A 25625-nucleotide genomic window follows, 5' to 3' on the forward strand; every position below is an offset into this window, starting at 1 on the left:
AGATATGCGATGGGCATGTTTATGCGCAGGCCGGGTAAGTGGGGAGCACACGCCCACTCGCGGATAAAAATTAACTATCAGAAGGAAGGTGTCCAGATAGCTGAGTAGTTAGAGCACAAGGCTGTTGTACGGAAGGTTGCGGTTCAAATTTCGCAGTGGGATTTGTATCGTGATTTGACTGCGGAAACCAGTCGACTCAGCTGTGAATGATTACCTGAGTCAAATCAGGGTAATAATCTCGGGCCAGCGCAATGTTGACCACATTGCCTCCTACAGGGTTCTGTAATCCTATAGTGTACCGTCACGGTCTTGAATGAAGTGCTCTAACAGACTTCAAGGCCTTATTATTATTGTCGGAAGGACACCCCGAAATCGAATCAAATAAAGAGGATGACAAAGGAAATTTATTTACGGTATAGGATTTCAAACATCCAGTACCGGCGGTTTTTGGGAGTGAGCAGGCATGCTCCCGGCCGTCGATATCCAGCGACCCTAATGCCTCACTTGTGGGAAACTTGGTTACTTCATTATCTAATACTGCAAGAAATCTTTGTGGAATGGAAATGAAATCCACACCGGATCCTTTTTCGCGAGAGTTCAAAACTTGAAAGCGACACCAGAGCTCAAATCCTGCTTGAAACCTTCGCAGAGCTGGCCATCGTCTCATCCGAAGCAGAGAGTTAGGCTCAATCGTCGATCTGACTTACCTCAGTACATCGTCGGCGAGTGGTGGGTGAGTGGAAACTACACCCACAGTAGCTACCAGAGAAAAACAAGAATAGCTGGGTGGTCCACTGAAGCTTTCGAGGAAGAGTCATTTCTGGCGGCTTTAAAGGCCGGTCATGATCCGAAGGGAACGGCGCTGGAAAAATTGAGCCAGCTGTGTCAGCGAGTTACTGAGGCATGCGAATCTACAATGCTGCGACAGAAGTTCCATTATAGTCGGAAACCAAACTACTGGTGGAACCAAGAAATTGCGCTACTGAGAACAACGTGTCTGCGAATGAGGAGGCTTTGTCAAAGACCAAGATGGAAGTCAAAATATCGGCAGCCGAAGAAAGAACACCACGATGTTCGAAGTAATCTTAGGAAGGCTATACATGAAAATAAGCGGAATTGCTACAATCACTTGTGCCTTGAGAGGAATACGAAGCCGTGGGGAGTTGCTTACAAGGTCGTAATGAACAAGATTTGTGGACAGAAATCACCGCAAGTGACGTTCCTCCGACTTTTGTTCAAAATATTCGCAATTATTTTTCCACGACAGGAAGAAATTGGAACCCAGACAATGGTTTAAACAGGACATTTTCTCAATCCCCAAGATATTGAATGATGGAGTATTTAGCCTCTGCGCCCCAAAGGGGACAACGTTGATTGGTTTTGCAGACGACTTGGCGGAGGTAGTAGTTGCGAAACACCCCCAGGACGTGGAACTGCATGCAAGTGAAACCATTCATACATCAAAGCATGGCTCCAAATGGTGAAATTGGAGCTGGCGGAAGATAAGACAGAGGGGTTCTTTATTACCAATGGTAGGAAAAACAATATTGCCAAAATTCGAGGTCGTTTCAATCTTTAGATTCTTGTGGGTAATGATCGCTGCCAAGTTGAGCTTCAAGGGGCATCTGGACTATAGGCCCGAAAAGACAGCAAAGGCTACCTCATCTTTAGCAAGGATGACGCCTATCATTGGAGCACCAAAATCCTGTCGCCGGTTGCTTATCGGAGAGGTGGTGAAATCCATCCTATTATACGCGGTTCTTGTCTGGGCGGGAGAGCTGAAGAATACGGCGAACCAGAGAAGTTTACGTCTGGCATACCGGCCACTCGTGCTGAGGGTGTGCAGCGCACATAGGGCAATATCCGACGTGGAATTTCTAGCGAATGAGGCACACTGTCTCCACCGGGGAAAGAAGGCTATTCCCGCCGAAGTGACTGCGGGCTTTTGAAAAGCTACTACGAAGGAGCTGTACAGGAGATGGCATGCAACGGAGGGATAATCTTGAAAAAGGACGCTGGATTCATAGACTGACCCCGTGTATTGCAAGATAGGTCAGACGAAAATACGAAGAATTGAATTACTATCTAACAAAACTCCTTACGGGACATGGCGGATGCAAGGAGTACTTTCATTGCTTCGGATGGTATGATTCCCACAGACTGTCTCGAATGCACCGCATACATCCGAGGACGTGGATCATATTATGTTCTATTGTCCGAGATTCGCGATTGAAAGAGAAGAGAGGGATATTAAACGACTCAACACAGTTAGAGGACCCCATAATTCCGTGCTTGAGATGTTGAGATTAGAAGCAAATTGAAGTGGAAAACTTCCAGGAGAGGTATCTTCGATGATATGGTCACGTGATTCACGGTAACGAGAAATAATTTGCTAAGATGGTCGGATCATCGATGTCTATAGGTAAAGACCGAAAGGCCGGCCGAAGCAATGGTGGCTTGATACGGTACATGATGATCGTGTTTCACGATTGCATCCACATCAGGCCTTTCACAAACGAAAATTGCGCAACCAATCAAGACAAGTCCCACGGTTTTACCCAAATGGCGAGTATTTCGAGAAAAGGAAGGGTTTATTCCTCACGAGGCGTCCGTGTATCTGGACAGGAATGTTTTAGTTCTTAATTCTGCCATCGACTCGGTATCATCATCATCATCGGCGCAACAACCGGTATCCGGTCTAGGCCTGCCTTAGTAAAGAATTGCAGACACCCCGGTTTTGCGCCGAAGTCCACCAATTCTATAGCCATAAGCTGTCTGGCGTCCTGAATTACGCTATCGCCCCATCTCAGGCAGGATCTGCCTCGTCTTCTCTTTCTACCATAGATATTGCCCTTATAGATTTTCCGGGCTGGACCATCCTTATCCATACGGATTAGGTGATTAGCGCCCCGGTATCATTGTATGTAGGGTCGGCGACAAGAAGAGAGAATATCCCTGGAATTAGACTACGGGGTTTCTGGGATTCGACTGGATATACTCCAGAGCGAGCGAAATTATTGTTAAGCGAGCTGAAAGAAGAGGAAGGAAGGAAAGAAAAATTCTTATACTCGTGGATGGGGATGCCGATTAATGACGACCGTGCTGAGTCCTGCCATTTCTGTTTTGGTGGGATTATGTAAAAATGTAGATATTATACGGACGTTGCTTTCACCTCCTGTCATTAAACAGGGATTAGTTATTCGATTATATTGTTGTATTCATTTCGTTGTTGTTGTTCATTAATAAAAAAACATATCGAGGAAACTGGAAGCAGGACACTTCAGGTGTGAAAGATTTCATGTCTCCCTATGTGAGAAACTTTGAGTGCATGATATTTGCATAACAAATTAAAATTCAATTGCACACCATTTTTGAATAGCCATTTACACTAATAATCTGCTCTTCTAAGCATTATTCTATACGCTTCACACTAGGAGTTCAACATTATTGGAAATTGTGTGTTTACTTACACAGATAAATTAAGGTTTGTGAAGACATAGATTCTTCATATATGGGGCTTTAATATTCCTCTCGAATGTTAATTATTCCCGTTAATTATGGCATCAGCATCTTATTTACAAGGCCCTAGATGCAGTTGATTTCCGCGAATCTGATAAGTTTGAATTTCAAAAAGTTGGTAATATACTATTAGCAACTTTGTTCACGATGCAAGGGGACGAAGCCTGAAGGTGATTGCATGTGACTTTGATGCATCGGCCCTGGAATTCCGAAGCAGAGAGAATGACACAGAAGACCGAAGTCTATTAGAGGCTTTAAAACGGTTAATTATAGTTCTAACCAAAGAGTACCTGTCGAAAAGAAGGGTCTGCTTCAGTCGTTGACCCGACCTTTGTTATCCTTGCACTGACGCGCTGTATGCTCTCGCACGTTAGCGAGGACACATCCATGCCTAGGAAATGTACATTTCCCAGCAGAAAACCCAATAACTGGAGAAAACTAAACTGGCCGGCCTTCGATCAGCCTGCCACCGAGCCAGAAGAGTTGCTCGGAAAGCGATAGGTAGGATCGCTCAGGTGCAAAAGGAGCGTGCATCCCAAGAAACCCACAAAAATCACAAGTTGTCCATCCAGCATAACAAAATGCGTTGCTCTGAGGCGTATGTAAACCCGTGTGGGAGCTTCTATAGAGTTGTGTTGAGACAATTCATACGTTGGTCATCTCCGCAAATCATGTGCGCTACCCTCTTGTTGAAAATCACCCAGAGGTTATTCCGCAGCAAGAGAAGAGCGCTGACATCTTTCAGAGTTTTCTGAAAGTGGTGGCAACTGCGGCAGTAACCACAGATGAGTTGTTGGAGATCTGCAACAGAATACGTAACAACAAAGCTCCGGGCCTGGATGAAATACCAAATAATACCAAGCCAGCCGTCAAATACTTGTGAGTGATAATAGATGCAAAACTCAGTTTTAAGCAGCACAGGGAGTATATTTCGGAAAAGGCATCCGAAGCCAGTATAACTCTGTCAAGAATGATGCTGAATGTAGGAGGTCCTTGGCATACTTGTAGGCTGCTTGTAGCTAGGGTGGTGAGTTTTATCATGTTGTATGCAGTCCCAATTTGAAGATCAACGTTCAATAGCTTATCTAACGTATATACACTGAGTGCAGCCTACAGAAGAACAGCGCTAAGGGTGTGTTCTGTCTTAGGGACTATGTCAGATGATGCAACGTTCGTCATCTCAGGAATGGTACCGATTCACATCTTGACAGATGAGATGCCAAACATATATAACATTATGGTCATCTCTCCTTTATCGGGAGCGAAAAAAGCCAAAAAGGAGATTTTTATTTACATGGCAACAGCGGTGAGACCACTCAAAAAAGGGTCGGTAGACACACAGGTTAATCCCTACCATCCGGAAGTGTTTGGAGAGAAGACATGGGGAGATCAGTTATAATCTCACCCTGTTCCTCACCGCCATAGTCAAAATATGTATAGGTTTAAATTTGACATCTCATCTGATTGTACAAACTGCGCACGTATTCTTCCAATATCCGTGGTACGTGGAAGAAAGGAGGAACTTAGGGTAATGTTAGATGAATTGGTATCACCAGAAAATGTTGTACTGAAAATGATAGCTTGCCGAGAGGATTTGGATGCAATCAACTTCATGATCGCGACCATCCAAAGTCAACTGTGGAAAGCGGAAGAAATGAGGAAGGCGTGGTTACGATCGCGGCGGATAGAAAGATGCAGACCTAGCTCAGGTAAGTTAACTCCGGCCAGTGATGTAATACCTAAAGGTCGTGGTGATTTCAGTGGGTAAATATCCCACACACTAGCGTGTCCAGGCCAGTCCCTTTTGAAGATTACGACTTCCTTAAAAAAATATCCACAGACAGATAATAAATCGATTATAATAAGATTTTATTTTACACAGGTTTGTCTGTTTTACACAAAACCTTCAAAAGAAAAAAATTGTAAAATGTAAACATAATATATATATATATATATATTGTTCATAAATAAATTTTATATTTTTGAGTTAAGTGTATTAGGTGCATAGTTCTAAGAAACACTGATTGTAATCTATGTAATATGGTTAAAACTAGTTTTTTAAGATATAACGGACAGAATTAGGTTGGAATATTTATTTGATTGCATATATAAATGACGTCCATGTTCGATGGGTAATTCTGCTCCTAAAGTTAGAGTTAGAGAATAAGCCGGACTCAGAGTCAAGGCAATAAAAACATGACCCGAAACCAAAAATCAGGCAAAATATCACAATGAGCAAGTATATTTTGAACTGGTGAAATGATTCGTCTGCTAAGGGGGACTATTTCAGTTGAAAGGAAATGAAAAACGTGAAACCAAAAGAGGAATTACTGCTACTCACAAAGGATTTTATGTAGTCCTGCTCATAGTCCAGACGGCTCTCTAATCTTAATCTTCCCCATGCAATCGAAGAAGCAGATAATGAATGAAAATATCCCCTAAACATTTTTGGAGCCACAAAAGCAGGAGAGTCCTGGCAAATCAAATCCAATCATGAATTATTTGATGGCTCGACTCCAGTAAAATTCCGAAAACTGCAGTCGATTGTCCACATCAAATGATTGCGTGCTTCTGAGAATGGGTCTGTTAAAGAAATTATCACTTTAGACCCCCCGCACTCCCCACCTTTCTAACAAATGTCAAAACGCTTCGAAAAATACTAGCCGAGACTTTTCATTTGATACCCCACATGATATATTTGATGAAAAAAAAATAAACACCTATCTTTTGCATGTATGAGAACCCCCCTTCCCGCCCCTTAAATTCGAAGTAGAATTATGTAATTCACTGTATGCGTGAGCGTTCACAGTTCCCACCGTTCCACCAATTTTAGTGTGAATCGCTACAACCGTCCCCGAGAAAAAACAGCCAGAGTATGAACAAACATACCTCGAATATAAACTGGCACGAAAAAAGTTGCAGTGAGCCATCACGAAAAGTAAAAATTATTGCTTCAAGTGACTCTGTGATGAGGCAGACTCCGATCCTTGGGAAGGAGAGTGCAATTCCGTTATTTTGGGAATAAAAGACAAAAGGTCCACTCCTATTATGTGCCTTAGATTATTGTGGTAGATAGTTTGGACATTGTTGCCCCAACTTCCGGAAACAATCTTCCCAATGATACCAATGAGCGCCGAAGACATATCTGCAGTAACCACAGACGATGTCTTGGGCGCAATAAAAAGGGTCCGGGATGCCGCAACAAGGCGCTGAAACTGGCAATGAGAATGACACCAAGAATGTTGGCACGGGTATTTACAGACTGCCTAAAAGAAGAGTTCTTCCCCGCAGAGTGGAAAATACAAAAGCTTATATTGATCCCGAAGACAGATAAGCCAATAGGTGAACCAAGATCCTATAGACCTATCTGTCTTCTGAATACAATAGGCAAGGTCCTCGAGTGGATAATCTATAACCGGCTATATCCATTAATTGATAGTGATGATTATTCATCGAATAGACAGTTTGGCTTCTGGAAGGCTCGATCAGCAGTTGATGCTTCCAAACTGGTTTTTGAGCTAGCCAAAAAAGCCTAGGACAAAGGGAAATACTGCGCACTGGTAATCCTCTCTCATAGAATCGAAGTGCTCATCGCGGCACAAACACCAAAATATATATTAAATATAATCTTCGATTACATCCGTCAGCGGAAGCCACTCTATGATACGGACGAAGGGACGAAGATATATGTAATAACGGCAGGAGTTCAGCAGGAGTCTGTTCGTGTGTACGAAAATCAGGAAGCGAGCCTCAACAAGCAAGGAGAGCATATGCGGTCATTGGCTGCATGGCAAACAGCATTGGACCAGGCGGAGAATGCCCGGTGGACACACAGGCTTATCCCAGACATAAGTATGTGGACTATGCGGAACCACGGTGAAACGAGTTACCATCTGGCTCAGTTCTTAACCGGACACGGTGGATACAAGAATTACCCTCTATAGGTTCGGTCTAGATGAATCGCCCGATTGTCCTGCATATGAAGGTGCAGCCAAAAATACAGAACACGTTTTCTTCGCCTGCTCAAGATTTAAAAGCTCAAGGAGAAATCATGAAACAGAGCTAAATATCCGTTTAACGGTGGAAAATCTGATAAGGTACATGGTGCAATCAAATACAGCATGGGGCGCGGTAGTTGCAATGGTGAAACGGATCCACCAGGAACTAAAAGCAGCAGAAGCGTAGCGGAGACATAGAAGGCAGCTACTGCAATTAACGCCACGGAAAGCGGTAGCAGCTCGTTTAGGATGAACAGCTAAGAACTGAACAGCCCCGCGAAGCAATACGGGAAGGGTGGTCCCGCGGGGAGAGTGTGGAGAAAATCTGGGAGGTTTTAGTCGGTAAGAGTCCGGCATGCGTGTCCTAGATTACAGATGTGTATCCATCATGGATTTCGCCCAGTTTTTGACAGTCTGACAGGAAACTGATTTTAATAAGGTTTTGTAAACCTTAAAAATATAGGGTTTTGTAATTGGGAATTTCGTATGAAACTGTTTAGGATTAACCAAATGCACTAAATAAAATTTATTCGAACATACAACGTTTGTAACTCAGAGACAATTACGTAATACTTACAATATCATTTCAGTTCATCATTGAAAAAGGATGTTACCACAAAAATAACCGATGTCAGTATACTTCCGTAGGTTCTTCATAAAACTCTCGTCATTGGAGAAAAAGCAGTACTCACCGTTAAATACACCTGAAAATAAAAAAAAAAGAATTTATTTGAATACATTTTTTCAAAATGTTAGGTTAATACCAAAAAAAAATGACCACTGGGATCAGGACAAACAGCGTCTTATCTAATCTCTACTGAATGAGGAGCAAAATTAATTTTACACTCTACTGACTCTAATTCTACCAGCAATCTGATAGGAAATTTCAGGCTAAAACATATAAAGGCACGAAATAGTATGCACCAAGGCAGCTTTCTGATTTACCACCGAGCGATTAAATAATGGCCAACACAAACTTGCTTTCCGTGGCCGGTTTAGTTCATGATAATTCTCATCCTTGCCATGCTCATCTGAACATACAAAGAAGTCCTGAAGTCTGAAATATGTGCGAAGCAGGTCCAGACGAAAGCAAAACATTATCTAAAAAATTCCTTCTATCGTGAACGAAACTCACTATCCATTCAGTTTGGTTAGAAATGGAGTGGAGACCATGGGCCAGCTCCAAGCAATTCCATCAACAGATGGACAAAAGAGCTGCAGGGGACGTTGATGTCATAATAGATATGCTTAACGTTGAAATGAGTTCAAAAGGCTGTTATCCTACGCCTTTTGTATAGGAGTAGTGATTTAAAACTCTTTGAAAGGTAACTAGATTTCAACTGAGAGGGGAAGAACATTTCGACTAAATTGCAACGAACAGTAATTTTAGGAATTGGGAATCTTGGGCAGTTCAAAGGCCAAATCGCCCAGAATCAAATCGGGAACTATTATTTATATATGACTTGCGGATTCGCCCAGGGCAGAGGCAACTCATCAAACACTGCCTTACCTCTGCCCGCAAGTCATATATTTTGCAACTTGGGTGCTTCCCAAGGGTAAGGGTTCCGTGGGCCACAACCGAAAAAGCATGTTGCTTTCCAACTGGTCCGATCCGCCATTAAGTGGATGGTGGACATAGGAATCCCTCGATTCTTAAAAAAAAAATTAATCTAGCCTCGGTTGGCTTAGATGTGAATTTTACAAGGCCTATGAATATAATTCGAGTCGTGTTTTTAAATAAATATAAGGGATCAAATACAAATATATTTTGCAACTTAGGTGCTTGCCCCAGGATGAGGGTTCTGTGGACCACCATCGAAAAAGCATGTTCCTTTCCAATTGGTCTGGTCCGCCATTAAGTGGATGGCGAACTTATGAATTCTTCAATTCTTAAACAACATTTTTATTATTTATAACTTCAAAATGCAGTATCAGTATTCCGGTAATCTAAGACTGACTTTACACGATTAGTATTTCATCAGTCTGCCATAAGTCAATTCATCAAAAATGGACTGATGGACTGACGTGTTTAGTATAGAGCCGAACCATTTTGAAGTCATGTTTAACAAGACAAAGACAACTGCTCTACACAAAAAAATACATCAGACGATCAGTTTCCCATAATTTTGTCATGAAGACTGACGCCAGACTGATGAAATACTGATCGTCTAAGGTTAGCTTAAGAAATGATATGGTTTTGCTGAGACATTACAAAACTACAATCGCACAGCGTTTTCACCAGCAAAAGAAATTTAAGTCCCTGGCCATGAACTACCTACCTACCTAACAGAAAATGATGCGGGACCAAAAGAAGGATTTTGCGACACCTTCGACAACTTTTACGGAACTCTAGTGTTAGCAGTAGAAAATAGGCAGAAGACGAATCTGGCTGTAAAGTATTTAAACGCACAAATATTAAAACACAAAAAAAGTCCGTCAATTTGTCTTTATTTCAAATGTTTCGTGCTCGATATTCGACCGAGATCTTTTATCTTCTAAAATCTTCTACTTTATTGTTTCACCGCGTATCTCCGATTGAGATCCATTCTTATCTTAAAGCGTAAAACTGGACAAGTGGAAGGGTTTGTAGTGACCGCGGCTGCGCGACGGGAGCGGAATTTCATTCGGCTCTTTCTTAATCAATTTGCTTAAACAATGCATTTAATAGTGTGCAATTGCCTTAAAGTTCGCCGCAGATTGCACATTATTCAATGTATTCAAGCGAATTGATCTTGACAGGAGGGGAATGATTTGCCGCATCCGCAGGCGCATGCGCATGTTGCCGCAACATTGCCTAGCGAGTGAGAAAGGCTATGTAGCGGGAATAGAAGCGGTGCACGAACAAAGGCAGCGAGAATGTTGCTGGGAGAAGGTTTTTGGCGGGAAGGAAAAACGGGGGAGTTTGGTTGGAGAGCTGTAGGGCAGCGGGTCGGAGAGCTTCTTGATGGAGGAGGTAGTCTTTTGGAGCTTGAGGAGGTCTGGTGAACTGAGCGAAGGAAGGTGCAGCGAGTACTGAAGGGAAAAAGAAAACGAGGAAGAGGAAAGATAAGAGTGAGGACGGAGGAGGTAGTCTTTTGGAGCTTGAGGAGGTCTGGTGAACTTAGCAAAGGAAGGTGCAGCGAGTACTGAGGGGAAAAAGAAGGCGAGGAAGAGGAAAGATAAGAGTGAGGACGGAGGAAAAAGAAGAGGATAATTCATCCTAAAGTGTGAAGATTTTCGCGAGCAAAATAAAAGTATCCGACCGAGAAAACTAACCCCACATCGTGCTAACTGAAGTGTAGTTAAAACGAAGATTCCGAGAATAGATTAAAATCGTTTAATCGTTAACACCTGAATAATGTACAGAGTTTTAAAGCAAAAAGAAGAAAAACAATTGAAATAGGCGAAATCGCAACGGAAAGAAATTAATATCTAATTGCTGAAATCTAGTGTCGAAATTTGCGCGTTGTGTATAAACCATCCCTCATAAAAGCATGAGGAACGAAATCATAGAGAAGAAGTGAACTAACGTTAGTTTTTTTGTTGTAGGACTATATATTTTTAGTTATAAATAATTTGAATTTAAAGACAAAAAAGAAATAGGTACCCGAAGGATCGGTCCGAGCTCGGAGTGACATTTGGGTAAGTGGTTTGTTTATTTTCTTTTCTTTTCTTTTTTTTTATTGATTTTTAGTTTATTTCCCTTCTCGTTGGTAAATTTTACACTTTGGTTATTTATTGTTTTTTTTTTCTCTTATTTTATTTTCATTTTCTTTTTTTTTAAACTTACATTTTAATTAACTTTATTTTAATTTCTTTTTGGTTGTAATAATTTTTTTTTTCCTTTGTATTATGTTCAGAAGCTTGAAAAAGTACATTAATGTGTGAATAATCAAAGGTAGTTTGAGGACTTCCTCCCCTTAGTTCCTCCTTACTCCCGCGGGATTCTTACAAAAGGGACATCCTCTAAAAGAATAACTGGCGGAGGATGTCGAGGAAGGGTGGGAACCTCACCGGCCGCGCCTTGTTCAAGATCTGAGGCGGAAGGGACGGCAATCGGGAAGGTGATCCGTCGTGGATTTTCCACTACTTGATCGCGGCACTCGGGTCCGGAGACAAACGGCTCCACGCGCGCGGTCGAGCCGTTTTTTTTTTTTTTATTATTTTTATTTTCCAATTTAGCTCGCGTTCTGGTTTTATTCGATAGGCCGTCGCGAATTCCTACGTAAAATTCGATTTTAAAATCCGGTGCGGACCCACGCACCGGTAAAGACACGTTGTTTTTAGTAATGAAGCGTGAGGGATCAAAGCGCTCAAAGGACCCCCCCCACATTCCCGAGCCTGGCTAGCACAGAGGCGTGCAAGAACGTGTCGACCGAGAGCTTTGATAGAGCTGCAATCTTCGTGGGCGGACCTTCACGGTCAAATTTTGCCAAATTGTTTAGCTTTTTGGGATAGCTCTGCCCTCTAGGTCGTTATCGGCCACTCAAGGGATCGACTTGATCTCCTATCTCCATAACTATCATTACAGGTTTCAAGCTAACCCTGTTTTCACACACACATATTCACCACACACATGTATTATTGGAAGATCTCCGTTAAGATCTATTCCCAATTTTCTCATTTGGGTAGGATTGCAAGCTATGGCAACAAGTTAGTACGTCTACTAATTGCGTGTTACCATGCTCGTCCTACACGTTTAACTAAACCTCTTCCACGACAATTATGTAATTACATAGTTTTCATCTGATTGCGCATTGATAATCAATGAGTCGGAGACACTTTAACTCCCATTGCACATCCCGAATACGAAATAAGTGAGAGACAGAGCTCATATTTTGTCTCAGTTTTAGCTTTTTACACATTTCAATTTCACCACTTAACACTGGTGCAGCAACTTTTAAACATTATTTTACCCGAAGTAACAACAGAGAAGAATTCCAAGGTAAACTGATTAATACTACAACATAAAACAAACAGAATAAGATATGCAATCCCCGAACTAGAAGAGTACCTAACATGGCGGTCAGAATGGATTAATTTATTGAAAATAAAAGTTCTAGTCCAACAGTCACATGACCGGGTTACAGATTTTCAATTTCGGATGTAACCCTGGTATCAAAAAAAAAAAAAAAAAAAATAAACTGAATCAGTCACAGGTTGGAAGCCTCTCGAAAAAAGCCCTCAAACTCCGTTCCAACAAAAGGAATATATAGTGAATACTCTGAACCCATAACCACAACTAATCCCTACCGAATGGAACACCGCAGCCATTTAGCTGAAAAGCACTCTTAAACAAGTCGGGAAACCGGGAGCTGGGCGCTTCGGGTATGAAACGTTTTGTTTGCTTCTTCTGTGAGTATATTTGAGTGTAAAACAATCGTATTGGTACGTAACCCTTTATCAGATGGGGATTTGAAAGCCTCGAGATTGCACCTAGATCAGGTATTCGATAGAGCCAAATGGCGAAGCCGATCACGACGAGCCGACCCCGCTTGTGAACGGGACAAAGAAGAAGATTTGTACGTAACCCGTTATGTATATGCATTTAGCAGGTCTGACTACCCACTTTAGTGTGATATTGATATCAGTAAATTTACACGGTAAAGACAACTTTGAGCTACTGTAACTTTGTTACTAATAGCACGATTTTGATCAAACTTGGTGATAATATGCTTTATATTATATTTTATACTACTACCAACTTTTATAACGCGATAAGAGGGGTTTTACTCGATTTCCCCACAAATATGGTAATATACTATTATTAACTTGAACAAATATCGATGTGGAGGGTATTTTGAGGCATGGGCACCATATTGAGGCAGCTTCGTGATTTGTTTCAGATTTTTCGGTTGGGTAGTTTCTAAGAATGAGACCGTTAAAGAAATCATCACTTTCCGCCCCTCCCACTCTCCGCCTTTCTAAGAAATCTCGGGAATGATGCCGAATGATATCCTAGCAACCGAAATGATGAGCATTTATAACACCAGGTCCATCAATTGTAGGTGAAAAAAGCCGAAAGGGAGAGATCCATAAGTAAATGGCAACACCGGTGGGACCAGTCAGAAAAGGGTTGTTGGACCTATATGTTGACCCCTTCCATGGGGTAGTGGCTAGAGGGAAAGTAGAGGAAAATCAATTATAATCTCACCCACTTTCTCACCGGCCATAGAGGATACCGTCCATACCTGTACAGGTTTAAAGTGGACACCTCACCTAACTGTCCAAACTGCGACGGGGTCCCAGAGGGCCCAGCGCACGTATTCTTCCTAGGTTCGTGGAAGAAAGGAGGAACTTAGAGGAAACTCTAGGTGAAGTGCTATCACCGGGAGTCGGAGGTGGTTTCAGTGGGTAGAAATCCCACACTCTGGCGTGCCCAGGCCAGAGTCTTTTGAAGATTTCCACCTCCTTAAAAAAAAAGAAAAAACAGACCTTGAACCAATTTTAATCCTACTTCTGGGATGAACATAAGGGGGGGGGGGCGGGTAAATTTCTAAAATGTGGAAATATACTATTATTAGCTTTATAGCAGATATCGGAACCGGATATATTTTGAGGCCTCGATTTCGTAGAGGTGCATCACTGTGATTTTTTTCAAATTTTTCGGTTGGATAGGTTCTGAGAACGAGACCTGCTACACCTGTTACTTTTTGAGCCCTCACTCGCTTATGTTTCACCCAATATCAAATATTAAAGTAAAGTACTAATTGAGACCTTTCATTTGATACCCCACATGGCTACATCCTATGAAAAAAAAATTTGGACCCTCCTTTCACTTGTATGAGGAGCCCCCCTTAAATTTAACACAAGATGGCGCCACTTACTGCATGTAAAGGGAACACCAGATTACATACTCTCACCAATTTTCGTGACAATCGCCGTTTCTGAATAAATCGGGTGTAACAGACAGACGGACAGACAGACGCCGTCTCGAATCTAATAAGGTTTTGTTTCACACAAAACCTTAAAAAGTAGCTGAATATCTTTCGAGCCAAGATCTTCCAAGCATATCAAACAGCGAGTGATCAAAATAGTGCCTCCTTATGATGTGACCGAGAAAAGGTTTTCCACAGGCATGTTGGTCAGGAAAACAAAAACTCTGAGGCAGAAATCCTTCCCTGAATAATTAACTGGAATGTGTAGGGGGGGAGTGGTAAGCATACGAGGTAAAAATGGATAGGTAAAGTATGTAATAGCAGAAAACTGATGTCACCTTAAAGTGTAATATCACATAACCTTCACCGTCCGCGATCCAAACATTAGAATACCACCGCATTATCTAACATCCCCATATTACCATACGTCACCGCATTACCTAACATTGACACATTACCAAAGTGATGGTCATATTAATTCTGCGACAGGTAATGTTTTTTCATATATCACCTAACATATACCAACGTCGAGTTTCGCTCTTGAATCTATTGCTATTACGATCGCCTGTTCATTAGTTGATTTTGGGTTATGAAATGATTTCGGGTGCTTGAGGATGAAGATTCCTGGCTGTAAGCAATTGATTTGTAATGTTATGGCCTGGTATTGTTATGGCGGGTGCTGATTGAAGTGTGTGCATATGCTGTTGGTCTACGTAAATTTTCCTAGCAGAAATGACCGAGGCGATTGTCGATTGGCAAGCTGTTATCTCGGCTGGCTCGCTGTGGTGTGAAAAAAATCAAATCAAATCAAGCCCACCCTCCTCTGGTTTCCCGGCCATAGGAACATAAAGGCGAATGAGCAGGCTGACGGACTTGGCAGGGGGGGGGGGGGAACTCTGTTCTTGGCAGCTCTTCGGTGGGTATAATCTGTGTCCCACTGGCGATTACAAGGGTGGAATTTATTCGCACTACTTAGCAGCCGCGGACCTCAGATGGCGAAGGCTCACTATTTGTGCAAAATTAAGGAGGATTCGGCCTGCTGCTACTAGATTTGGCATATCCTACAATTAGCTCTGCCGAAGCTGCGGAGAAAAGGGGAAACTCATAGGCATTTACTTTACGATTGGCCAGCTATAGTTGGAGCCATGCTACGGACACTGAAAAAAACGATTCTTTGAGGACGTCAGAGAGATCGCTAGCTGCAGGGTGGAAGAGCTGCTTTCCTTTATAAATGCTATAGGCTGGCTCTCAAAATCTGAACCGACTGGATGCTGCATCCTTGCTCTTATCATACATCAACATTCATGGTCTTAGGAGTTTGTGGCATCAAAACCGCGCACTTTATAGCTAATTGGGCTCTTCGGAACGGCCACTGATAACTTCCTACCCTGTTCTTCTCATATGAAAATACTGTATTATTTAATGTCCTATATCACTGTTTTTTCTCTTCTCTTGCACGAAATGCTCATTTATTCTTCATTAATACTTATTGGGCGATGCCGTATACTTTACGTTACGAATGTAATAAATGTAGGGTAAACCATTCTAGTGATAAGCCATATCTAGTACTATGAGCTGCTGAATGTTAATATTTTTTGTTGATGCTATAACGGTTCGGTCTGGTTATGAAAGGTTATGTTTGCGATATTATTTTGTAATATCACTTTCTTGAAAAAGTGGTATGATATCATATTGCCTACTAAGGCCTTCTGCCATAGAGTGCTAATGAGTTTTTCTAAGTTCTGCACTGGGCCTGATTAAGGGATTAGACTCGTGACGCTGTGGTTGATTTCTAACAGGAATGATGTGTAACTCAACAAAGTATGGGCTTAGATACACTTCTATTCTGCGACCTCAACGAATGGGAACGCTCACTGATATCTCTGCTGCTCACCAAAAGGCACAGCGATTACATATCAAGGATGGACGATCGCTAAATTACTTAACAAAAGAAATAACACTACCGAAATTTTTCTAGGACTGCAGATGAAGCATCAGAAGCAGAAAGTTCTATAGAGGCAAAATAATTCGTCGCACACTGCAAATGAACACTCCCGAAAGAATGCCAACCTCGCCATAGCCAAAAGTCGAAAGCCCAACCTAAAAATCTGCCAGCGAGGCTGCTTGAATACCAAATCAAAGGAAAGGCCTTATCGATGTTCAATGCAGCGAAACTGATAGCCGGTTGACAATTACCTCCTTAGAGATAAATGTTGAAAATCTTAAACCAACAACTTGAATTTAAATTTGATCGACCGATTGCCAATCATACATTGATTCAACAACATGAATTTAAATTCATTACTTTAAGATAGGGAAAAGCTTTGTAGAGAGGAGTATCGAAGTACGCAGTACATAGATACCAAATATTGGGTTGGGGAAAAAGTAATGTCGTATTTGTGATCGAATTTTAACGCTTTATTTAACATACTTAGAATTATCGGATTTAAGTCAAATATGCACCGTTTTGTTCTCAAACTTGTTGCCATTTAGAAGGCAATTATCCCCCTCTTACAAAGCCCCCCCCTTCCCATTTATAGAAAACTCAGACAGCCACTTTTCGCAAGCCTCTTTTGAGGCCAACTTAGTAGCACCAAAAGCGTTTTGCATGGACCGGACGAAATGGTAATCACTTGGTGCCAGGTCCGGACTATACGGTGGGTGCGATAGGACATCCCATCCGAGCTCCCGTATCTTCCGGTGGGTCATCAAAGATGTGTGAGGCCGAGCGTTGTCCCTGTGGAACAGAACACCATTCCCACCATGCCTGCTTCAAACGGTCGACATGCACTACACCAGAACGAAATCGATCGAACCTACGCTGTGCTGTGCGAATCGTTGCAGTATCGGGCCCATAAACTTCACAAATCTTGTTGGTCGCCTTCGTTGCATTTTTACCTCTCAGGTAGTAAAAACTAAAATATGACGAATTTCTTGCTTGGTAGACTCCATCTTTGACGCGATATAACTTGAGACTATATAGTATGACCTGATGCGATAAGTACAACACAAGATACGGTTAAGTGTCGCCATCTTATTGACAAAGTACGACATTACTTTTTCCGCAACCTAATATTAAATAAGGTCTTTCGTCGTCAAAATGCAATCCCTAATTCAATTTGGGGGCAGTAGAAACCATCAAAGTGAACACAAACTAAAATGAAAGGCGCTGTATACATACATAAATGAATATGCTGAATTCATGCTGACATAAGTGGGCTACATAAACGTTACGTCAAATGAATCAGAAAAAACGTAAGAACGATCAGCATCCTTAATTCACCCAAACACATTTACATGCTTATTTTTACAGAAAACTCTCAACTCTTTTCATGGAATTCTTTTCCCTCCAGACAACTCAGAAAATTGTGTGATTAGATTCGTTCACGCCCCAGCGTCGTTTCTGTCTGCATGCACGGATTCCGAATTCCACTAGAGCTCATGGCGGTACTAGTATTTTTTCAAGGATAAAAAAATAGAGCAGGTACAAGTGTACGTATTCTATGCAAATTTCCGATGCTCGTTCATGTAAAAGCAAAATTGTTTTTCCCTCGACGGTAGCAACAGTGCTTCCACTGCTGGAAACTAAAAATCCTGCCCAAATCCGGCACAGGGCATTAGCAGAGCAGAAAGAATATTTCGCTGCAACTTCAATCGTTCGCAAACTGAGTTTAGGGGGTTTGTTTATTGGATATGAACAATCCTGACGATTCCGTTCCTATTCAAGGACGAACTACAATAGAAAAAATTACATCTACATATGTATGTACAACTACGTTGGGAACATTCAGCCGGGGAAAAAGTGCACTCCGTTTTCCTTCGTCAAATTTCCAAAGTAAATAGTGCGGTATTGATATCGTATTCAACAATGTCAGTAGAATTTTACATTAAGCAGGACTTCTAGGAAAAAGCAGAAAATTTATTCATCAAGGGTGTTTTGGTTGCAACTGACTCAATTAGTAATTTTTCTATTTCTATGCTTTACCTAATTTCTAAGCCCGACACAGATGCCTCTTATTCCGTGAAACCAATTTCATATACCCCATTTGTGCATTTGTGCATTTCTTTTATAAAGACATTTGAACGTGCACTTATCCCATTAGTACCTAGCACATAATATATGCATATATTATGTGAAAATATCCAACTCCGCCATACTCGTTTTAGGAATGAAGGGGGTCCTAAATCCGCATCAACTTTTTTTTTTTTCCGCCATACTGTTAACATAGTATGCTGGTCCCAAGCCCAGATAAAGGAGGAGGGTTTGCTGCAACGTACTTTGTACTATCCTCAGTAAAACAAAAATAAAGTTCTGAGATCAAGGAAAGAGATAACTATACTTGGGGCAATTACACTATGCTAAATCCTACCTGATCTCTCTTGGTGGCAGCTTCCACGACAGGCCCACCAAGAAAATGCATACAATGTCGTTAGAAACAACATGATCGGACCGAGTAACAAGGCTCGGAAAAATGCTAGGGCGTCCAACTCAATCGACGCGGCAGGTCGGGCCCCGGTCCTGTCGAGAAATGGGCAAGGGTTCTTGACGCATGGACGGTGTCAGGACGTAAATAAGTTAGTCCGAGCAAAACAAATACGTGTCTGCACGCTAAATGTTGCCACCCTAACTGGGAAGATCGAGGAACACGAAAGAGCCCTTCGGAAAAGGCGATTAATATCTGCGCTCTGCAAGAAACCCAATGGTCTGGTGCTAAAAGGCGCGACAATGGCTATAAACTTCTCTATTTGGGTAGCCCGCACACTCAATACCGTGTTGGCATTGTCATCTCAGAGGGTTTCCGTGATGAAAGAAAATAGAAGTTGCACGATTTGATGATCGACTGATGAAGCTCACCATTATATCAGCTGATCGCACTACTCACTTCTTCACCGCATACGCACCACAGACAGGTCGACCTGATGCCGAGAAAGACGCCTTCTGGCAGCTTCTCGATGAAAAGGCATGTCACGTGCCTGCTGACGACTACATAATCATTGGCGGCGAACTTAATGGCCATGGGGGTGAAAAGGCAGACGGTAAGAGGTGCCATGTGAGGAAAGGGTTTGGGGGCACAATGAGGGCGGCGAGCGTATAATCGATTTTGCGGACATCCATGACCTTGTACTTATGAATACATGGTTTGTCAAACGATTGCCTCATCTTCCTAGATTTTATACTGAGAGCAGTAAAACGCAAATCGACTATATTCTCATAAGACGCCCACATTTTACCATTGCCACTGATTGCAAAGCCGTTCCCTATGAGACCATAGCACCTCAACATCGCCCGCTGATTGCGAATTAAGGCACCGACAAAACAGGGTGGGCAACACACTGGCCCGTTGCGCGTTAATTGGTGGTGATTTCGTGAGAACAAAGAAGAAATGATCTCACTTACGCGATTACCAACCATCACGAATGTGGAAGAATCGTGGAATCAAATGAAAGACATGATCCACCATGCTACTCTCCGGGTCAACAAGCCAGGTAAGGGGTACAACAACCGAGATCTTAGTTGTATAATAAAATGGCGACGTCCTAATGAGAGTCCGTGAAAAGAAACGCCGCACACAAGATATCGAACTCTCCTGTTGCGTTAATGACAAGAACGGTACTTTGCTTACCAACCGTCCACCCGCGACGAATAGATAGTGAGAATACTTCGAGCAGGTTTCAACTGAAGAATTTGCGCATCCTCCACTTCCACAATCATTGCCGACATTTGGACCAGTTCCACCTGTCAGCGCAACTGAAGTCCACGAGGCAATAAAGCGAATGAAATCGGGGAAAGCCTACATTGTTGCTCAGTGAATTCCCTAATCGGATTATTGAGGAAGGTAGAACACCATCTGACTGGCAAGAAAGTACCACAGCTCCAATATGGATAAAGAATGTTAGTCCGGCAGAATGTTCAAATTATCGTTGAAATAACAGTGAATCAAGCTGCATCCAGATCAGGCATTTGATAGGGCCAAAGGCGAAACCGATCACGACGAGCCGACCCCGCTTGTGAACGGGAAAAAGACTAAAGAAAAAGGAAAAGATTATATGAAAATATCCACTTTCCGGTGATATTGATATTCAACATCATGAATTTGCAAAGAAGTGACAACTTTGAACTATTATAATTTTGTTATTAATAGTGCGATTTCCACCAAATTTCGTGATACTAGCATGAAACTAAGGGGGGTTTTGCAACCAAAAAATTATAGTAATATACTATTATTAACTTCTTCTGGACAGATATCAGCATATTGGGTAATTCGGAGCTTAGGCACCATACAGTCTCTTGTTTTTTCCAGATTTTTGATGTGGGTAGTTTCTGAGAATGGGTCCGTGAAAAAAATGATCAATTTGCCATCACCAAGTATAGAAGAAACAGTCGCTGCAATTCACCGGTTTAAAAAACATAAGTCGCCAGGAGCCGATGGAATTACAGCCGAATTGGTTAAATATGGAGGCGATCAACTACATCAAGCGGTTCATCATCATATGCTCACGATTGGCAAAGAGGCATTATCTGTCCCATACACAGAAGATATTTCGCAGTGCAGTAATTGTAGAGTTACTATCTATAAAATATTTTCCGCTATCTCGCTAGGCCAGATAGCCCCATGCGGCCAGAACATCATTGGCCCATACCAAAGAGACTTCACTTCAGGCAAATCAGCAACATATCTCTCTGCAGCAAATGATGGAAAAACTGTTGCAATATGGACATCGGTTAAATCATCTTCTCATCGACTTTAAGGTCGCCTATGATCAATGGGTGAGGCCAGATAAAAGCAGTAAGATCACGGTCTAAATAAAGGGGATGCCTTATAATGCGTCCTCTTTAACTTGGCTCTAGAAAAAGTGATCCGTGGTACTGAGGTAAATACCAGAGGCACGATCCTCTTTAAGTCCACCCAACTACTGGCCTATGCTGACGATATCGACATCATGGGAAAAATAACCCGAGACGTACAAACTGCCTCCATCCAGATCAAGCAGGCGGCGCGAGGTCTTAGGCTGCATATTAATGAATACGAGACGAAATATAAATGTGTCCGGATAGCTGAGTGGTTAGAGTACAAGCTTATCGTACGGAAGGTCGTGATTCAAATCTCAGTTGTGGCAGTGGGATTTGTATCGTGATATGATCTCGGATACCAGTCGACTCAGCTGTGGGTGAGTACCTGAGTCAAATCAAGGTAATAATCTCGGACGAGCGCAATGCTGACCACATTGCCTTCTGCAGGCTATCCTGTAGTGCACCGTTACAGTCTTGAATGCAGTACTCTAACACACTTCAAGGCACTGATCCAATTTTATTGCTGCGCCAACGATCATTATTTTTATTAAGATGAAATATATATTGGCAACGTCAGCATCAAAAACCAATCAACAAACAGCATCAAATCATACTGGTCAAACGAAAATAATAAAGATAATAGGCTACAACTTTGAGACCGTTGAAAATTTCTCCTATCTAAGTTCGAAAATCACAACCGATAACAGCTATGACGATGAAATCCGCGGACGATTGTTAGCTGCCAACAGAGCCTATTTCAACTTTCAAAAACTGTTTCGCTCGAAACGTCTCACCACTCACTCTTGCCAGTCCTTGCCTTCCTTTTCCTTATTCCTCGAAAACTTCGGTTCTTAACAAGAAAAATTGTAATCTTGGCCACGCTCGAGAGAAGTATCCTCCGAAGAATTTTTGACCCCCTACATGATGATGACGATGAACGATTCCGTAATCTATATAACGACGAAATGTACATGCCACGACCACGGCTCAATAGGTTGCGATGGACGATACCGGTTTTTGCACCGCTAATGATGATGATGATGAACAATTCCATTGCTTGTTACGCCATGCAGTGGGACCCACTCTCCCAAGATGGCCGACGAGTGGGTCGCTCCAAGGACACTTGGCGCAGAATAGTAGAAGGGAAGTGCGGGCGTCTTGGGAAATCCTGGAGGGAGTTGAAACGGATTTGAAGCGCATTTGCGTAAAACCATTTAGAAGAAAACCCAGTCTCCCTCTCGAGGAGTACATGGTAGATGATGTTCCGATGGTAGTGAATAAAAAGTCAGAAAACTGCACTTGCTTGTGAGGTCTGCATCCTGGCGGGACATTTAACTTTGCTTCAAGTTTCACATATATAGTAATACAATATTTGGCAATTCTGAAAATTGTCCATTGTTATATACAAAAATTTAAAAATCATTAAACAGGGAGGATCCAGTATTTGATATAATGGATGAGGGAAACCATTGATCATAATGCGTATGGTTAAATTATGGAGAATATTATTGTATCAAATACCCGTGACAAAATACCGCCGCTTTGATCTCCAAGTAGGATAATGAACCAACGCGCACAAGCAAGTTGATGGAGCAGTGGTTTCAGAAAAATCGCATTGGGGTCATGGAATGATGTGCACAGTTTTTAGTCCTTATTCCAGAAGGGAATACGAGTGTGTAGTGCGACGTGAAGAAGATATTTGCAATTGTTAATTCAACAAATAATAACCATTTTTGGGACACCATAGAACGGACGTGGAAAATAATACGTAAAGAAGGATGTGAAAATATCGTTAATTCAGTGCATCCGATAATGTGCTGCACCAATAGCAGACAGAGGATATGCTACTAAGTATTCATCATTAATATTATTACTTTACCACCAAATCCTTGGAATTGAATAATTATTTTCATTATCCTTTTATTTTTTGTAAATTTTGCTACTATTTTTTCGACTGGGTATAAGAAATGTTCACATCAAATGTAAATTTAATAACATTATAATGAATTATTTGCGACAGTTTCCTTCCATAATTTTATTCTTAACAGTCATACATCAAAATAAAAAATAACATAAACATTCAGCAGAAAAAAAATCAGACTTTTCCTTAATTTCTTCACCTCGATGTACGCACTTCTATAATTTTGTCGCAGCTATACGTATTTCGGGGCGTATTTCACTGGCGCAATTAGTGTCCGAAATACGTATATACCATTAAAAATACAAATTAATTATACCTAGGCTATAGCATTTTTTAATTAATTTTATCCACGCCATGGTCCTCTTATGTCCTTTAATTATATTTACCTAACCTAACCCCTAAGTTCTTTAACAGGTGCCATCTATCTATTTTTGATTTTTTAAAAAAAACTCTACAATTCTTTCAATGAGTAGACGAATAGCTCCACTACCATGAAGAAAAGAGTCATTAACGTTTTGTTGGTTACACAATACCAAGAAATCCTCTTCCAAGACCGAAACCATATGAAAAGCAGTTGATCTTCCACTGAAAAATACTTGAGATGGTATAATTAACGATAATTTAATCACAGTCAATGTTAAATCATAATGGCAAAGACACATCATTAAATGCCCGTCATCTAACAAAATGTCATGGCTTTCATCCAAAACCACCCTAGGCTGGCTTCACAATCATTCTTCGCAAAGGGAACAAGCTCGTAATCACGTAGTCAACAGGTTGAATCACCTTCAAAATTTTACATTATTCCCTTAATTAACTTGTCATTTGAAGATAAAGTTTCAGAGAAAGCCTTGGAAATTGCCTATTATAATCCTTGTCAAGTGGCAATGGAAATAAATATAACTTGAATCCTGTGACTGTGCAAATAATGTCCTAGGAGCAATTCCTGGAACTATGCCTTGAAGGATATACGGATATGTACATGGGAATCAAGTGAACCAGGCTCTTGTGGGTTAATTAGCTGTTGAAGTGCGAGGGCTATGTAAGTACTTAAGCTTTCAAATGAATTTTATTTCAACATTTATTCTGAACTCAAGTAGTCTAGTTACATTTCGACTAAGTCTTCATAAACGAGAATGAATATCCTTGGCCAACCCCCTCTGCGTAGGCATGAAATACATCTAAAAGTGGTAACAAATGTACATACTCGTATGCGAATAAACTTACTATTCTTCTATTTGAACACCACAAGTGAAAATATATGTATACGGGTAACCGACACCCTTGCGAAGCGAAAACGTAAATCATACCTAGATATCATTCTTCCCAGTTCTTGCCGCGAAGTGAGGTATCCTGGCGCTAAGATTTCCCAAGAAATTTTCATTTTCATCTTGTTCTTGAAGGTTTTTATGCGATGCAGCTCTATGGCAACCCGCCCTTGTCTAATTTATGACCCCCAGAAGGCGTCTTTTAGGCAACTAGCTGATACGAAGATTTCCTCAAGATTCATCATTTCCTCGAGCAATTTGGAAAGCCTTTTAGAACATTTAGTTGTATGGTAGATTTACCGTAATTGTAAACAACAACACAAAACTTCAAACTGTCAACATACACGGGTTAGTCGGGACAACAAAACACTGTGCAGATATCACCAGATCGGAGCTGTCTAATAAGAGTATAATCAGAAACTTAAATGCTCGAGGTAGATACCGTACACTTTCGAAGCTAAATACTACAAAATTGTGCTTGGTTTCATCTCTTCGTTTTAAATACCGGACAATGCCCACCATTCCATTGAAAAAGATGAATAGATCACTGGATTCCATCATGGTCAAATTTAGGAACGCGAAAGCGTCTCAGAATGTCTTGAAAGAACGGAGCTTTTGATGGTAAGAGAATCTAATCTAAAGCTGGATTTTCGTTAATCTCACTGGTGGCAGTGGGATTTCTATCGTGATTTGATGTCGGATACCAGTCGACTCAGCTGTGAATGAGTACCTGAGTCACATCAGGGTAGCAATCTCGGGCGAGCGCGATGCTGACCACATTGACTCCTACAGCGCAACATAGTGCGGTAGTGTGCCGCTACGGTATTGAATGAAGTGCTCTACCATACTTCAAGGTCCTGATCCAAGTGGATTGTTGCGTGAACGATTTTTATTAATCTCCGCAGATGTCGGATTTTACCTAATACTAGCATTAAGTGTCAAGTATTTAGGCTCGGACGATCCTACCTACTTAAATTATAAGAGGCGCTGGTGCTGGTGACCGGTGGTAGGTCAATAGAAGAATCCATCGAGAACTCCCCGCAACATTGAGCATGTATGCAGAATGGTACATTTCTGCATGGTTTGAACCCAGAACATCAAGGGAAGCCGTGAGGGATTAAGGTACAATATCAGTAACTGACAATATTATGGGAACTACAACCACTTTCTCGAGGCGCCAAATTTCTTTCGACCCGTCTTATTAATTAACACTACGTCAGGCTTGTTGTGTGGAATATGGCGATCAGTTAGAACTTGCCGATCCCAATA

General features: G+C 41.6%; 1 protein-coding gene across 1 annotated transcript in view; it reads right to left on the reverse strand.

Moving 5' to 3' along the window:
- LOC119658982 (cadherin-87A) overlaps nucleotides 1-25625 on the reverse strand; it is a 582773-nt gene that overhangs the window by 326060 nt on the left and 231088 nt on the right. The window contains exon 4 of the mRNA XM_038066864.1: nucleotides 8210-8221. The gene's annotated coding sequence lies outside the window, so the exon portion shown is untranslated. The remainder of the gene's footprint in view (nucleotides 1-8209; nucleotides 8222-25625) is intronic.

This window comes from Hermetia illucens, chromosome 6, assembly GCF_905115235.1.
Source record: "Hermetia illucens chromosome 6, iHerIll2.2.curated.20191125, whole genome shotgun sequence".
Lineage (NCBI taxonomy): Eukaryota > Metazoa > Arthropoda > Insecta > Diptera > Stratiomyidae > Hermetia > Hermetia illucens.